This window comes from Sander lucioperca, chromosome 9 (genome assembly GCF_008315115.2).
Source record: "Sander lucioperca isolate FBNREF2018 chromosome 9, SLUC_FBN_1.2, whole genome shotgun sequence".
Classification (NCBI taxonomy): domain Eukaryota; kingdom Metazoa; phylum Chordata; class Actinopteri; order Perciformes; family Percidae; genus Sander; species Sander lucioperca.
In genome coordinates, this window is record NC_050181.1 from 38,572,629 (window position 1) to 38,587,206 (window position 14,578).

Below are 14,578 nucleotides of genomic sequence, written 5' to 3' on the forward strand. Positions count from 1 at the left end.
AGGCCCTTAAACCCCCAGTGACAATTTGTGGTAGAGCCCCAGCAGCAGTGCTAACCTTTTACCTAGCCAATATTCGGGTGCAATGTGCCTGTGTACTCAGGGAGAACAGGACAGATGTTGTATAGTCCAGATAAAGGGAAGATGTCATAGGATGCCATAGTACTGTTTTTCTGAGTTGATCAAATTTAGATAGACAGTGCCATTGTTAGCTACAACAGCAAAGTGCATGCCTTAATCTATTTCCAACCGTCATTCATTAGTGAAGGAAGGAGATCCATTTCCAACTATGGAAACGGCCCTGCTAGAACACATACAGTATGTCTTTTAGATTAGCAGAGCAATCTGTTTGACTGCTGATCAATGGAAGCAGCAGGTCACTCGAACCTCCGAATGGAGTTTTCCTTGACCCATAATGAAGAACCGTGGTGATTGATGTTGTTCTGGCTCAATAGGAGACACATTAGCAACGCCTCCAAAGATCTGGGCGTTCTGCGAAACTCAGCCACTGACGTGGAATTTCCCCTCTTCTACTGCAGCTGAGTGTATGCCAGTGCTTCTGCTCCTTTCGGTCTCTGCGTCTCTCTTTTACTCGTCTGACCTGCTGCTCCATATTTCCTATTCATAATCATTCTTTATATGTTCTCTATGAGTCTGTGTTTTCGTCACTTTGTCTCACTCATGACTACATCTTAATTCAACTAAATTTCCGCACAAACAACCACAAGCACTTGTCTATTTCTCCCAACCCGCAGATCCATATTCCCCTAGTCTAATCAGACGTACAAAATGAATATAGAGCCAAACTTTGCAGTTACCAGAAGGTTTGCTCATTCAGTTCTACAAGTTTATTCAACATATAATCTTAGGAGCCCATTTCTCCTTTTCTAGTTCTTTTTTCTTTATCTGAAGTGAAGTCATTTTTTGTAACTTCCTGCTCATGTTTCTTGTGTGTCTTACAGATAAGAGGATGATCAATGAGGCCGTGGAGCTGTTTAGGTATGAGCAAAGAGCGACAGGCATCAACATCCTGGGGTTGAGCAAACTGTTAACCAACTGAAAACAGGAAGAGGTGTGTGTATGTGGTGTAGTTGAAGGGGAATTCCACCGATTTACACATTGAGATCAGTGAACTAGTCATGGGGAGAGAGTCACCCTGAAGTAACCCTAAAAATGTCATTATCAAGTTGCATTAATTGTGAGATTTTCTGTTGCATCAGTGTTGTTCATTCTTTTTTATTATCTGTATTTTGCGAGTCCTACAAATATATGAAAGTAAAGTCCTAAATTGCAGAGTAAAAGAGTATTTTAATAAGGAAAGAACCCCCTCACACTCTATTCTTCACACAAACATTAACCCTAAACCAAGACAGTCTGGAATGGGTGACCCTTCTGCCTCTGTCAAGCCATCAAATCCTAACCCTTCACATTCGTCCACCCTTATTTTCTCTCCCTCCTCCCTGATGAATGCAACTTTCCACCTTAAGCTTCCCTATCATCTCAGCGCTCTGCTATTTCCCAGCACTCTGTAAATGACATTGGCTGGCTGATGTGAACTCTCACTCCACTGAGGAAATGTCCTAGAGCTCTTGTGTGCCAAAATCTGACGGCTCATCTATCACTAAGGCCGCAAATACACATTACACTCCCATTACAGACCATCACAGCAACAACTGTAACGGTACACGGTCTTGCGGAAAGGCCCACAGCAGGGAGCTGCATTCAATGTCAGCCATTTCACTCTAGCTTATTTTGGAGGCCGCATAATGAGAAAACAAAACATTGCTTTGAAGAAATATCTACACCTCAAACAACTTTTGTTATATGTGACTTTAGAATACGTGGGGAGTATCCTACCTAAACAAAGATGTTAAAAATAGGCTACACATTACTAAAAATGTACATAACAGTGCGACAAATTGTAAATGCGTGTAAGATGAAATTGCAGTCCACTTCCTCTGCTGCATAATTGTGGTTTTCTCTTAACTTTGCTCCACAGCAGGTGCGATTCAAGCTGTCAGGTTTGAAATACAGAGAGGAAATAGCACACTGTCTTGTCCCCATCTGAGACCATTGTGTGTGTGTGTGTGTGTGTGTGTGTGTGTATACGTGCGTGCGTGTGTATGTGCACCATTTAAGCTTGAAGCTTATCTTGAAGATAAAATAAAAACGAATGGAAACACCCTTTGCAAAGAGGTCTTTAACTCCAGCTTCCAGCTATTTTTCTGTCTAAATGTAGCCTGCAGATACACTGCTGCGAATATCAAATAAACTCTACTTACATCCCAATCTTCTTACAAACTTTATATCGCCATACAAAGTTGTATAAAGAGACAAATACTGCAAATGTTGGCTTTCCCACAGCTGACAAACTTAACGTCTTTGCAAAGTATCAGAGAAAAAAAACTTTGTTTGTTGAAAAAAAGGAATCTTTATCAACTACAATTATGAAATTGTATAAAACGAATCAATTAAAAACACTAAATAATACCAAAAGCCATTTAAAGTGGTCAACAGACATGAATACTACAGAAAGTGATTTTATAGCCAGTGAGCTTACCTGTGTGTCTGTCTAGCGCTGACGTGCCACTGGGATAGACAAAGTCATTTCAATACAGGTCACGCTGACGCAATGCACTATGGGACGGACTAACATCTTCATTTCGCTCTTCCTCTACTTCTCTCACTCTCATCTCTCTCGCTCTCATAATAGCACCTTCTGCTTGGCAACGGCCATACCACAAATGTGGTCAGGTTTACAGCGAACCATCACTGCGCAACATCAAGTCTCCATGACAACCACTCCTTATCTAATTTGCATCTTCTGCTTGCATTATCTACTGATGCCAAATATGGTCACCTTGTTATTTCCCCCCGCCTCTCTCTGCATCCCCTTTTTTTTTTTTTTTTTACTTCCCCTTTGCCTCACATTGTGACAACTGTGTGTACTTTGTGTCTAATGTATATGCGCACACAGACATGTACGCATGCTTGCAGCCTGTGAGTGTGTGAAAAGAGGAAGTGCCTGTGACATTAGACCAGTTTGCAGCCTGAGAGATAAGCAGTGAAACAGCGTTTTAAATCAGGAAGTGGAGTGTTGTAAAGGCTGCTGTTGAGGGAATTGAAAAAGAAAGGGCACTTGGAGTATGTTATCACAATTCACCCATGGCAGGTACATCGTCACAGGATTTCACTTACCCCCTCGGTTCTTCTGTGAAGTTGGTGAGAGCATTTGGCCACCTCCTCTTCCTCCCCCAAGGACTGTGTCTATCAAGCTATCACTGGAATGTTGAACCAGGCCCCTGGAGCCCACACATACAGCAACACTCAGCAGCACTCAGCACCTTTCTCCGACTGCCAGCACAGAGAACGAGACGTGGTCAATCACACTGGACAGCAAAGCAAAGAGGAAAGAGCAGCGGAGAGTGGGAGGCAGACAAGCATTTTATCAACAGAAAAAGACATACTGACCAGGTTGAATGTCATGTGCAACCCATCACATGATGGCTAAAGCACATCATTTGTTGAACGTAACACATCATTATTAAAACAATTGTGAAATCTTGGCATATTTACTATAAACAAAAAAAGGTCAGGACGCATTGCAGCCTCTCTCTCTCTCTCTCATGTCAGTGTTATTGTGTTTTTCAAATGTGATGAAAATTCTAGACGTTGCTTCATGTTGCAAACATAATGTTGCTATCATACTACAACCTTGAAGCTAGTACACACTGGATATAAAGAGCGTATCAGAGCAAACTAGGATGAAGATGAATTTGACAATTTCAGAGACCTTATTTCTGGCATATTGGTGACTTTTTTAAGACAAATAAAAATGTAGCTATGACAGTGCATCTGCACTATTTAGCGACATTTCACAATTACATTTGATACCATAAAGCAGTTCTGTACCCCTTTTGGAGTCCAGATATAAATCTAAGGGGTCACAAGATGATTCAAAGATTTTAAAAAAAGAACATTTCTGTTAAATAAAATTATGTTTAGTTTTTACAACGTTTCTCTAATTTGTGCTAATTATACCCCTTCAGGCATCTCATAATCCCCAAGAGAAAGCTATCTGAGAAAAAAATTATGTATCTTTAGTGGATTGGCTAATAACGTGCGTTATCCTTATTTTAAGGGGTCACAAGCAAAAAACATCGAGACCCCCTGCCTTACAGCAATATAGCCGTTTTAGTTCTTGCAAAAACCAACAGAGCATGTTGTGTTGTTTGTTGACAATAATAATACTATCACTAAAGTTGATCTGGTAATGATGATGATGATGATTACAGTTTTTCTTGATTGCTTTGATCTGCTTAAAGAAAGTGGGATCCACTTGGTTTTCATCATCACTGTCTCAGCAGAGCAGAAGACACCTCTTGCAAATGTGTTAACCCTTTCTCATTGGATTGACACATTTCCCCCACCCTTTTGCAGAACAGTTAACACGGCTGTCATTCAAGCAGTCCAAACACCATTGTTTTAGCTATGGTAACCAAACAGAAACCATCTGTTCCTAACTATAAGAAACTACCTACATCAGTATGAAATCACTGACGCACCTGTTTGACACTCCTTTACACAGATAGTCAGTCTGCAGGGTTAGGCCATGTGGCCCCATCGTCAAGACAGAAGAGACTGAGTATCAATAGTGGCTATTTCTTATACTCTACAGTAATAGATGTTTATACTTTACTGTAATAGATTTTATTTTTATTTTCTTAATTTCTTATACTCTAATAGATTTTATTTTGGTTTACATGTATTATGTGTAATATTTACAGTATTTCAGTTTTCAGCCACAGTTTGAAATAAGAATCAATGGAATCAATAAAATTTGCAGCAACGCATTTCTGATTCTGGATCCAATTCTCTGCGGGAAGGCAAATTTGACAACAAATGGCATGAAAGCTACGTACAGTAATAGACTACAGTGACAAGCAATGGTGCACTGATTCGCACTGAGTGCTGTATTTTGTATTTTGTTGTCCACTGTGTAATGGTTGATTGGAAGAGCTCATAGACTTGGTTGCAAGTTGTGTTGTTTGAAGGCAAAATTAGCTTTTGTTGCATATTTTAAATGTTTTGGCACGGTTAGAGCCTTTTGCAAACAAAATGTGTCATTAAGACCATGAGTGCCACTGTTTCGGCCTGTGTGTTAACTGTTTTGAAAATGTGGAGTTTGAGTTAACTGCTGCATCAAAGCAATCAAGAACTGTAATGTTATAATGCCAAACATCACAGAACCTTTAATGTTATTCATGTTTTCTTCCCCATTTTCTCAAATATTATCAGGAGATGCAACCTCTCATCTCAAGCTCTTTAGACATATCATCTCTCCGTCTGACACTTTAACTTACCCAGGCGGTGTCTGGAGAAGCTCTGAGGAAGCATCAGAGGGCCTGAGCACCAGCCGGCCTCTCCTCCTCTGGGCTGCAGGGCTGCTGATACTCTGGGGATTGGAAGTCAATAAAACCAGGCCTAATTTAGCCTCCAATGCTCCACAAGCTGCCAGGAATCAGAGTGAGACTCCTTCCCTTTTTAGGGCTCCCTGGATACTTGCAGTCTGCAAGTGGCACTACAGCACTCCTAGCTCCACTAAGGACCTGGACAGAGAGAGAGGTGACAGTCAAAATGTGTTAAATGGAAGCGCCGTTTTAATTATTATCTAGGTCTAAAAGTCCAAAACTTGCACTGTGGGAACTATGTCATTTTTTTTTTAACCATAGCTATTTATTGGCTCACACTGTAAGCATATATAATCTGCCAATTTTGGACACTTTTACAATCATCTTATCTTGACACCACATTCAATATATGGACAGCTTGGTCCTGTAAATGGCCGAGACACATTGCCCACTGCCACGACAGCTTGCCATCAAAACATACCAGTAATTAGGTGTGAAAAGGGGGACTAATCAGAGAAACTGTACTTACACAATCCACTCAGCCAGGTCCTGACACTGTGTCATGTAATCTTTAATAACCTCGGTCGGCTCTGAAACTGGTTGCCGCCTGCCAGGAAGTGTATTTTTTTACCCATCGTGATCTGGCTGATTCTTAATGTGTGAGAGAAAAAAATTATAAAAAAATAAATAATTCATTTCCTCCCAATTTGTGTGGTAAAAATAAACCTGTAGAAAAGAGAATGCGATTTATTACGTGAACTGATTAAATTACCCTGACATGCAATCATTTCCTAGAAAACACAGATTAAATTGTGATTGTAGATGTGTGTTTTCTTAAAAAAACTAAAAAGTAAAAAAAAAACAGGGCAAGGCAGCGGTACTCATGAAAATGATAGACACATCGCTATTTATTAACCGTGGCAGCCAGTGTATTTCAAATCAATGGATGAAATGAGGATTACTCATTGAGCCTCCACTCCCTTCCCATCCTTGTGTTTTCCACTTGTGATATGACTACGTCATGTATTATAAAAGACAGTGATCACATAAGCCACGGTATGGAATACACAACAGGATTATCTATGGTGGAGAGACTAAGTCTCATCTTCACCTGCCACCTCCTATGGGGAGCAAACAAATACAAGGCTGTCGTTTTACCGCAAGTGTGTGGATAAACCCCAGCAAAGACCGATTCAAACTGACACAATCCCATTAGTCTATTCAAGGTCCCTGTCTGAACACCCTGCATAATGAGGAGATAAAGGCTACTTGGGCTATATCCATTAGTAACTGTTCTTAGATAATTGTTCATGCCTCGTGTCATGGATAACTAATCATTTAATTAACCCCCCCTCGCAAGAATTGTATATTACCATTTTTAAAGAAACTTTAGTGTTTTAGTAAGTCTCTGGTCAACCCCTTCACTAACTGTTGCGATGGTTGTTGAGAGACCTGTTTCTCTTGCCTCTTGCATATCTGACTCCTGCTTTCTCACCTCCACATATAGCGCAGTTCACTGGAAATCTTTGCAGCTCCTTGGAAATCCTTCTGACATACTTTATGTCAACGATGAGCTCAGTAAACGTCATCTCCTCAACATGCAATTTGATCACAACTAGAGGCTATTAAGTGACATCAATAAAACGTGAAATTACAGTCTTTCGTTGGTATTTAAGTTGGACGTCTGTCAGGCACCAGTACGTTCAGATAACAGTCAGCTGTACAGAAGTGAATTAATAATAAACAACAAATCAGGAATCTGAGCGGGTAGTTCTAAACCGTGTCATCCAACTGCTCTGGTAAATATTGATTATTTTAATAGTTAAGGCTCACACATGTCTTTTTACGATTACTTTAGATGCAAACCTAAGTTTGTTTTTGTCTGCTATTGAAGTAGTGAAATATCAAATACACACTTTTGATCACATATCAGTCAAACTGCTATATACTGAAAATGTGACAATATTTAGAGGATGAATGTTGGTGCTAGAGTAGAATAAGTAGAATAAATGTATACACAAATTTTGAGATATGATCAATTACAGCTATTGTACACTGCAGGTCATTTAATTCACCTGTAACTCTGGTGTAATACACCCTCTGGGGTAAAAGAACAATGTTCATGCTCTATTAAGATATTAAAGGGATAGCTGAAATATTTTGAAGTGGGGTTGTATGAGGTACTAATCCATAGTCAGTGTATTCCCTATAAAATATGGCGGTCGGCACACCCCCAGTTTGGAGAAGCAGACAGGAGACGGACACAGAAGCTAAGCAATGTCCTGCTGTGGATGGGGACAAAACACATTATAGCCACGTAAAAAAATCTGTTTAAGTGTACGCTATATTTAGAATATTTTCACCGCTTTACTTTGCCATCAGACAGCCCTTTCCAACAGGGAACTTCATACTGGCCTTTAAGAGATCCCTTCCTGAAGTGCTTCTGATGTAAGTGATGGGGGAACACAATTCACAGTCCTCGTGCAAAATTGTGAACCTTGAACACAAACAAAATCGCAGACAGTATCTTGTCTCATACAAATCAGTAATGAATTATCACATTTCCCAGTGTCAAGTAACTAGGCCTCATTATGTAGGTAAACGTTCAACCACCAGACATAGGTCTATATCAAAAACATTTTCTATACAGCACAAGACCCTCCACTTAGTATCATAGCAACCATGAACTCAACATGGCACCTATTATAATTCTAAAACTAGCTAAGCTGAGCGCCAAACATAATTATATCTCCGCTCAACCAATCACAGAAACCGTGCCATAAATAACAGACTGCTCCGCTACAGAGCACCAGCCTGTGCCGAAAAGTCAACAACCACTTTCTCCAGCGCGGCTCTTGCTCACAACTGGATCCGTCGTGCTCAGAGGAGGACAAACACACTGGGACAGAGAGAGAGAGGCCGATAGGTTTACAGAAAGAAAGAGCAAGAGAGATACAGGGAGTAGAGAGGAAAAGAAAAACAAATGTAGCCTATGATTACTGAGTCATAATGAAGGCTGTTGGATGGGACTGTGGCTATGAGCTATGTCATTAAAGACAGTGCAGAGTGGCTGGAAAACCTACAGGTCTCTATTTGAAACACTGGCATGCTGGAAAACATAGCACAGGACAGCATAGCACAAAGGTCCTTTCAAACAGCTTCTTCAAAGTCATTACAACATTTCACAGATATTACACTAATAATCTCAATAGCAGAAGCTTTCTTGTAAGTGGTAAGGGCTCCACTTTCAAGCCTTATTACCCTGTGTGTTTCTGCCAGACAGCTACCGCAGCGCTCTGTGAAACAGCTTAGTCCCTGGGGCCTTATATTTAGATTTTACGACCAATATTGAATTCTGACCTATGATATTTCCAACGGGGTGATGTAAGTGGTCACCTCGACAGTGCACACAGACACTGCAATTACGTTTAGATCACATCACAAGGCTGGAAGTGGTACATTTGGTCCCTCTGGGTGATGAGAGATGGGATTGTGTCTGCACATAAGACGTGTTACAAAGTAACAGAATCCTTGTTTCACTTAAGGGATTTTAGAGTTGCTCTAACCTCTTAATGTCATATCATCATTGTAATTGTGGTGACAAGTCACAATGACAAAATGGCTGCATGGACACAAAATGACCAAGCATTTTCTGAAAGATCAGTTAATGGCTCATTCTTTAACTTTCTGCAAGGCTTTTCGAAACACGCTCAATTTTTAAGGAACGTGATCTAATCAACAGAGATGCCAATGCATCAAAAATATCACGTCACATATCACCTGAGTTATGTAAACAGGACAAGATAGAAGTACCAAAAGACATCCTTGGCATATGTATCACATAATAAAAGCAGATGTGTCCCACATTTCTCCTGCCCTCCTATGCTATTTGTTTTATCTAGCGCCTCTCATACAGGGAGGTGATACTTTCTAGACTTCAGTGTGACATAGTGAGTCATAATTGTATTCTTGTGTGTGGCATATAAAGCTTACGTAGGTGCACTTATTGGCTAGAATTAGGTCACATTGGCTTTTTTGTTTCGGCCAGTCACATCATATGATGCCATGATGGAGTTAACTCCCCAACAACTACAGTTCTTTTCCACTTTGAGGGGGGTAACATTTTTGGGGAAGCACTGCATACTTGTAATTTTTCTTATTTTATGGCATGAGAAGGGCCAGATTTGGAGCACAGTATTAGCCTTTAAAATGTTAGCCTTGACTGGGATTTTAAGATTTCTATCATTATGATGTTATTATTATTAAATGGTTATGATGGTATACACAGGATCTGCAGACGACAATTACAGTTGGTGAACCTATAGTTAAGTAATTGATTGGTAACATCACCTTATCTGTCACAGTACCCTGATACCTTTAAAAATATACTATTTATGCAAACCTGAAGGACAAAAGTATTCCTGTAGAGCTAAGGAGACTGTGTGAGATGCTACAGGCAACACAGCCTGACCCCTCTCTCAGCTCCCAGGACGTTTTCTTCAAGCCTCCCTATTGGGATTCTGGTAGCCTACATTCCCTGCTTCAAGGTCGGCAGCAGTGGCAAATTAAATTACTTGTCCTGTTTTGTGGTGTTGGCGCCGGGTCAAAAGCAACTTGGCTAAAATGATGAGTGCGGGATTCTGAAGGGAGCCACATTTGTCCTGAGCCTCTGGTGTCATGTTTGCAATAAAAAGAGCTGAAATCAAAAGCAGTGTATTAAATTCTGCTTCTGTAATCACTTGCAAAAAAAAAAAGTCAATTACCTCCGCTTTCAATGCACCACTTTATACTGCTGTCCTTTGGGTTTACCCTGCTGCTGGATGAAGTCAGGTGTTTTTACATGGAGCGAAGCTTGACTACATTAGGCCCAATTTGTTAAACTCACGCTACAGCACACGCCACCTGCTGGCCACCCTGGGTATGTTGTGTATGTGGCAAACAAAAGTAAACGTCAAAAACATTTTTTTTATTAATGCTATTGTTACTGGGGTTGAAAGTGATTACTTTGTGTGTGCCCAAGCACATACATATAGCAGTCAATTTAACATCACATAGACGCCTTTCACTTAGCAGAGTCTTCATTTCCACAGCCACAATACATTTCTGCCGTGTGGGCTGTCAGCATCTTATGTTAGCTGTCTCTACAGCAGCATGCAGTTTATCTCTCAGTTACTAAGGGGGTTGTTATCAGCAGACAAACAGCTTACACACCACACTGTGGAATGGGAGGAACTCAGAGTATGTAATGTGATGTCAAAACATGACACAAGCAAACAGACAACTTGATATTATGCTACACACGGTCTGTTTGCAATGTCACCAAGTGACGTTATAGGACAATTCAATTTGGGATTCACACCTCACTCAATATTAGATAAAAGTGTATTTTATCTTTTCTCTGTAGGATGAAGTAATGTGTATTCAGTAATGAGTAAGTAATTTGCCCACGATATAAAATTAACTCACCTCTACAATAAGAGTAACATGACCTCTGAACACATGCACTGGGATTGTAGCTGTCACACTTCCTGTGCCAGAACCGCAGTTCACATGACAGCATACTTGTTGTCAATATCAGTGAGGATGTTACTTGATGAAAGGAATTTTTTTATTTTTTATCTGATATATACGCAATACTGTAAGTCATTTTCTATAATGTATCATTGTTACATGAACAATGGCTAGGCTGAGAACAAACACTGTGATCAAGCTTCACCTCCTAAGTATTCTAAAGAGGAAGAGAGCCAAACATGAAGACTAAGTGGACAAGTCAAGTACTGCAGGCATGGTAGCATCATGCAATATGTGTGGCCATTAAGGTACCGGATGCAGCAAAGGGTTTATTAGCATGTCTACATAGTCCCATAGTCATGTCAGACTTTTTACAACCCCACAGTAGTTGTTGAAGGCCTCTCGGTACTAAGTGTAAGCTGTCATGGTTGTGGTTTTCAGGTTTTGTTATTTCCTGTGTATATTTTGGTAAGTAATTCCGTGTGTTTAGCTTGCTGCGTGATACCCTATAAGTTGTTCACAGTTTTGTTTTCCTAGATCCTATTTGTGTATGTTTGCGTGCTTTACTTCCTGCGTTATTTTGTAGTGTTCAGTTCCATGTGTCTGTCTAGCTTTGTTTCCTGTTTGAGTGTGATTAGTCCCTAATATGTTTCACTTGTTCGCTCCCTCCCTGCTCGTTTGCCCCTGTATAAAACGTCCTCTGTTCTGTTCAGTCTTTTGTCAGGTCCTCGTCCTAGGTTCAGAGTTTCTGCTTGTTTCCTGTTTACTTGTTTTGTATTTTTGGACTCTTTTAGCTGTTTTGGACTTATCTTTATTTGGTTTTCCACTCTTGTTTGGTGTCTTGCTCAGCATCTACACGTAAGCCTGGATTTTCTTTTCTAATAAATTCTACACCTGCATCTGCTCCTGGTTGTGTTGTGCATTTGGGTCCAGAACCCTGTTTTCGCGCCTCAGCACTCAGTCAGTCGTGACAAGCTGTACACAAAGATTTGGTGATAAGACAGATTCACTGCAGCAAAGTTGAAAACACTGATACCGACAATCAGAAACACCCATTGGTGATATGTATAATTACATCAGAAGGTGCATTAAGTTCAAGTGTCAGCAGCATATAAAACTACAAAGCCTCCTGGTTGGATTCAGATTAACGAGTGTGTGATACTATCCATCTGCCCAAAAGATCTGGCATAAAAAACTCCTTGCAATATGATGATTCTTGTCAGTAAATATGTACAGTACTACCTTTAAGAGCCCATCCCCTCAATGAATCAACTATTTTTAAAGTTGTTATGTGTCCATGACACATAAGGCAATCTAAAGTGGATCTAGTGATATGAAAGGTGTGATATAGAAGTGTAATCAGAGTGTTCAGTGAACACTGACGTCACTGTTAGTTGTAGTCAGAGTAGAGGTCCTACAGACTTGACAATTGCAACCAGAAGAGGTCAGTAAAACAATGCTTTTCTGCTTGCTGTTAGGTGCTAGGACTACGAGACACTAGAGAGCAGCAGAGCAGCACCAGACAGACACTCACTGACTCATACTTTCTCCTCTAAACAGTGCACATATGATGCATATATGTTCTTACTATAAAGCCTCATACATTAAATATGTATAAGTACGTACAAATAAACTTGGGCTGGGCAATATGGAAAAAATCAAATATCATGATATTTTTGACCAAATACCTCGATATCGATACCGCAACGATACTGTAGTGTTGACTATTGGTGCTTTCACAAAATAATTACACAATGAGATTTTTGATAAATAATCATCAGTAATGTGGATATAATGACTAAGTGGGTAAACACTTATTATGATATTATGATATCCAAAATCTAAGACGATATCTAGTCTCATATCACGACATCGATATAATATCGATATATTGCCCAGCTCTAAAACAAACACAATCACACAGCAGTTATCTGGTTATTCATTACACTTATTTTCACTGTGTTATGGGTTTAACTGTGTGTACAGTTTTAAATTTGTGTGAATGCAGTAAGCGTGAGCGTGAGCCCTAAAATGAGGATACTGGGGTGGAAACTGAGAGGTCTGTTTTGATATACCTCACATACTATTCCCATTTTGGGGCTTCTTTGTCCATTTTAGCCAAACTGAGTTTAAAGGAGAAGCAGCTCACCCTTGACACAGACTGTGAGACCAAAGGCTATGCCTCTCCCAAGTTCCTATTGTGGCTTTACGTTGACAGAGTAGATGAATATTTAACAGGAGGAAGGAAAGTGGTAGGCATCAGATCACTAAGAAGAAAATAACTCTCTCCATATCACGTGAGTAGACTATCAATGGTCTGATGACAGACTAGATTGCTGCTTTTGATGTGTTGGGGCTTCTACACATATAGCCAATGTGTAGACTGTGTGTTTGCAGGTCAGATGGGGTCAAGTCGTGTGTTGTATGCAGATGCAGGCAGGGTGGAAATGTGTGCAGTTAGCACAATGGACAGCGAAAAAAGGCTTATACAGGTGATCAGCGCCATGCAGATGGAAATCAGAAAACTGGAGCTGGAGAACATAGGCCTGAGAAGGACAGCTGGAGCTAATCTCCGAAAGAATGCAACAGTTCCCATCATGACACCAGAAAGCAGAGGTAGACTTTTTTTTTGTTCTTCTAGACTTTCTTTTTATTAGCACTATGTAAGCTAAGACTGTAACATGTGAGTAGGCTGTGGTAATTAACTTTGTGGCTTTACTGTACTCTAATGTAGGTTCTTGGTTTAACATTCTGATAGTCCCATTTTGCTTTAAAAAATATATATAGGCTATCCTTAAGTGTCTTGCTTTTCTATGGACTCACCTATTTGCTGTTATTAATATTTTTCTTTATCTCATTCAGAGAGCGTCGTCATGAAAGTGAGAAGATATTCCATCTTCCAGCCGTTGGTCAATCATCGGAATTTGCAGTTGGGCAATTCTAAAAGTGAGCGATGGACTGGAAAACAGAAAAGATGAAAATTAGCAGGGTGTTGAACTGTATCTGACAGCGGCACAGAGAGTGGTCGTGTAACGTAGGTTCTGTTAAAACATACCAGCTCTTGGGGTGGTGGCCTGGTCTAAAACTCTATTTTGGGACATAATTGTGTACACTGTCACCAAATAAAATGTTGTTCTGCCCTCGGTGCGTTTTTTTCAATGCAACTTCTTAAGTTGAACCAGTTAGTTTGTTGTTCTTCTTCTTCTTCTTCTTCTTTGAGTTTTAACACAGCTTGCATCCTTAATGTTGCACTACTGCCATCTTCTGAAGTTAATTACCTCCTACAGTCCAGTATGTGAAATTTTCCTCCTGTTCTCAAAGCTGACCGAGGATGTTCTGTCTTGTCCACTTTCACCACCTTTCACTACGTTCTTTACTCCTACGCGTCCTTACTCCTCCTACATGTCCTTATGTCCTGCAACTAACAAGCACATGATGCTCTACAGTTTCTGGTACCTCATAATGATAACACAAACCACGTGGACGCTTCCCTGTAAAGATGTCTGTTGTTAAATGTTGCTGTGTAGCCAGTTATTTTGTCGCTGTACTGTTACACAAATATAAAATGTATCAGTTAGCTAATGCCAATATAACCGCTATGATATGAGTGAGCAGTTATTATCAACCTGTGGAATGCACCTGACAGTAGTGACTTTATT

The 14,578-nt window shown here is 40.2% G+C and overlaps 1 protein-coding gene across 1 annotated transcript in view; it reads right to left on the reverse strand.

Moving 5' to 3' along the window:
• The window catches only part of LOC116037427 (muscleblind-like protein 1), a 46,488-nt gene extending 43,791 nt beyond the window's left edge, over nt 1-2,697 (reverse strand). The window contains exon 1 of the mRNA XM_031281324.2: nt 2,558-2,697. The gene's annotated coding sequence lies outside the window, so the exon portion shown is untranslated. The remainder of the gene's footprint in view (nt 1-2,557) is intronic.
• Nucleotides 2,698-14,578: the final 11,881 nt, after the last annotated feature.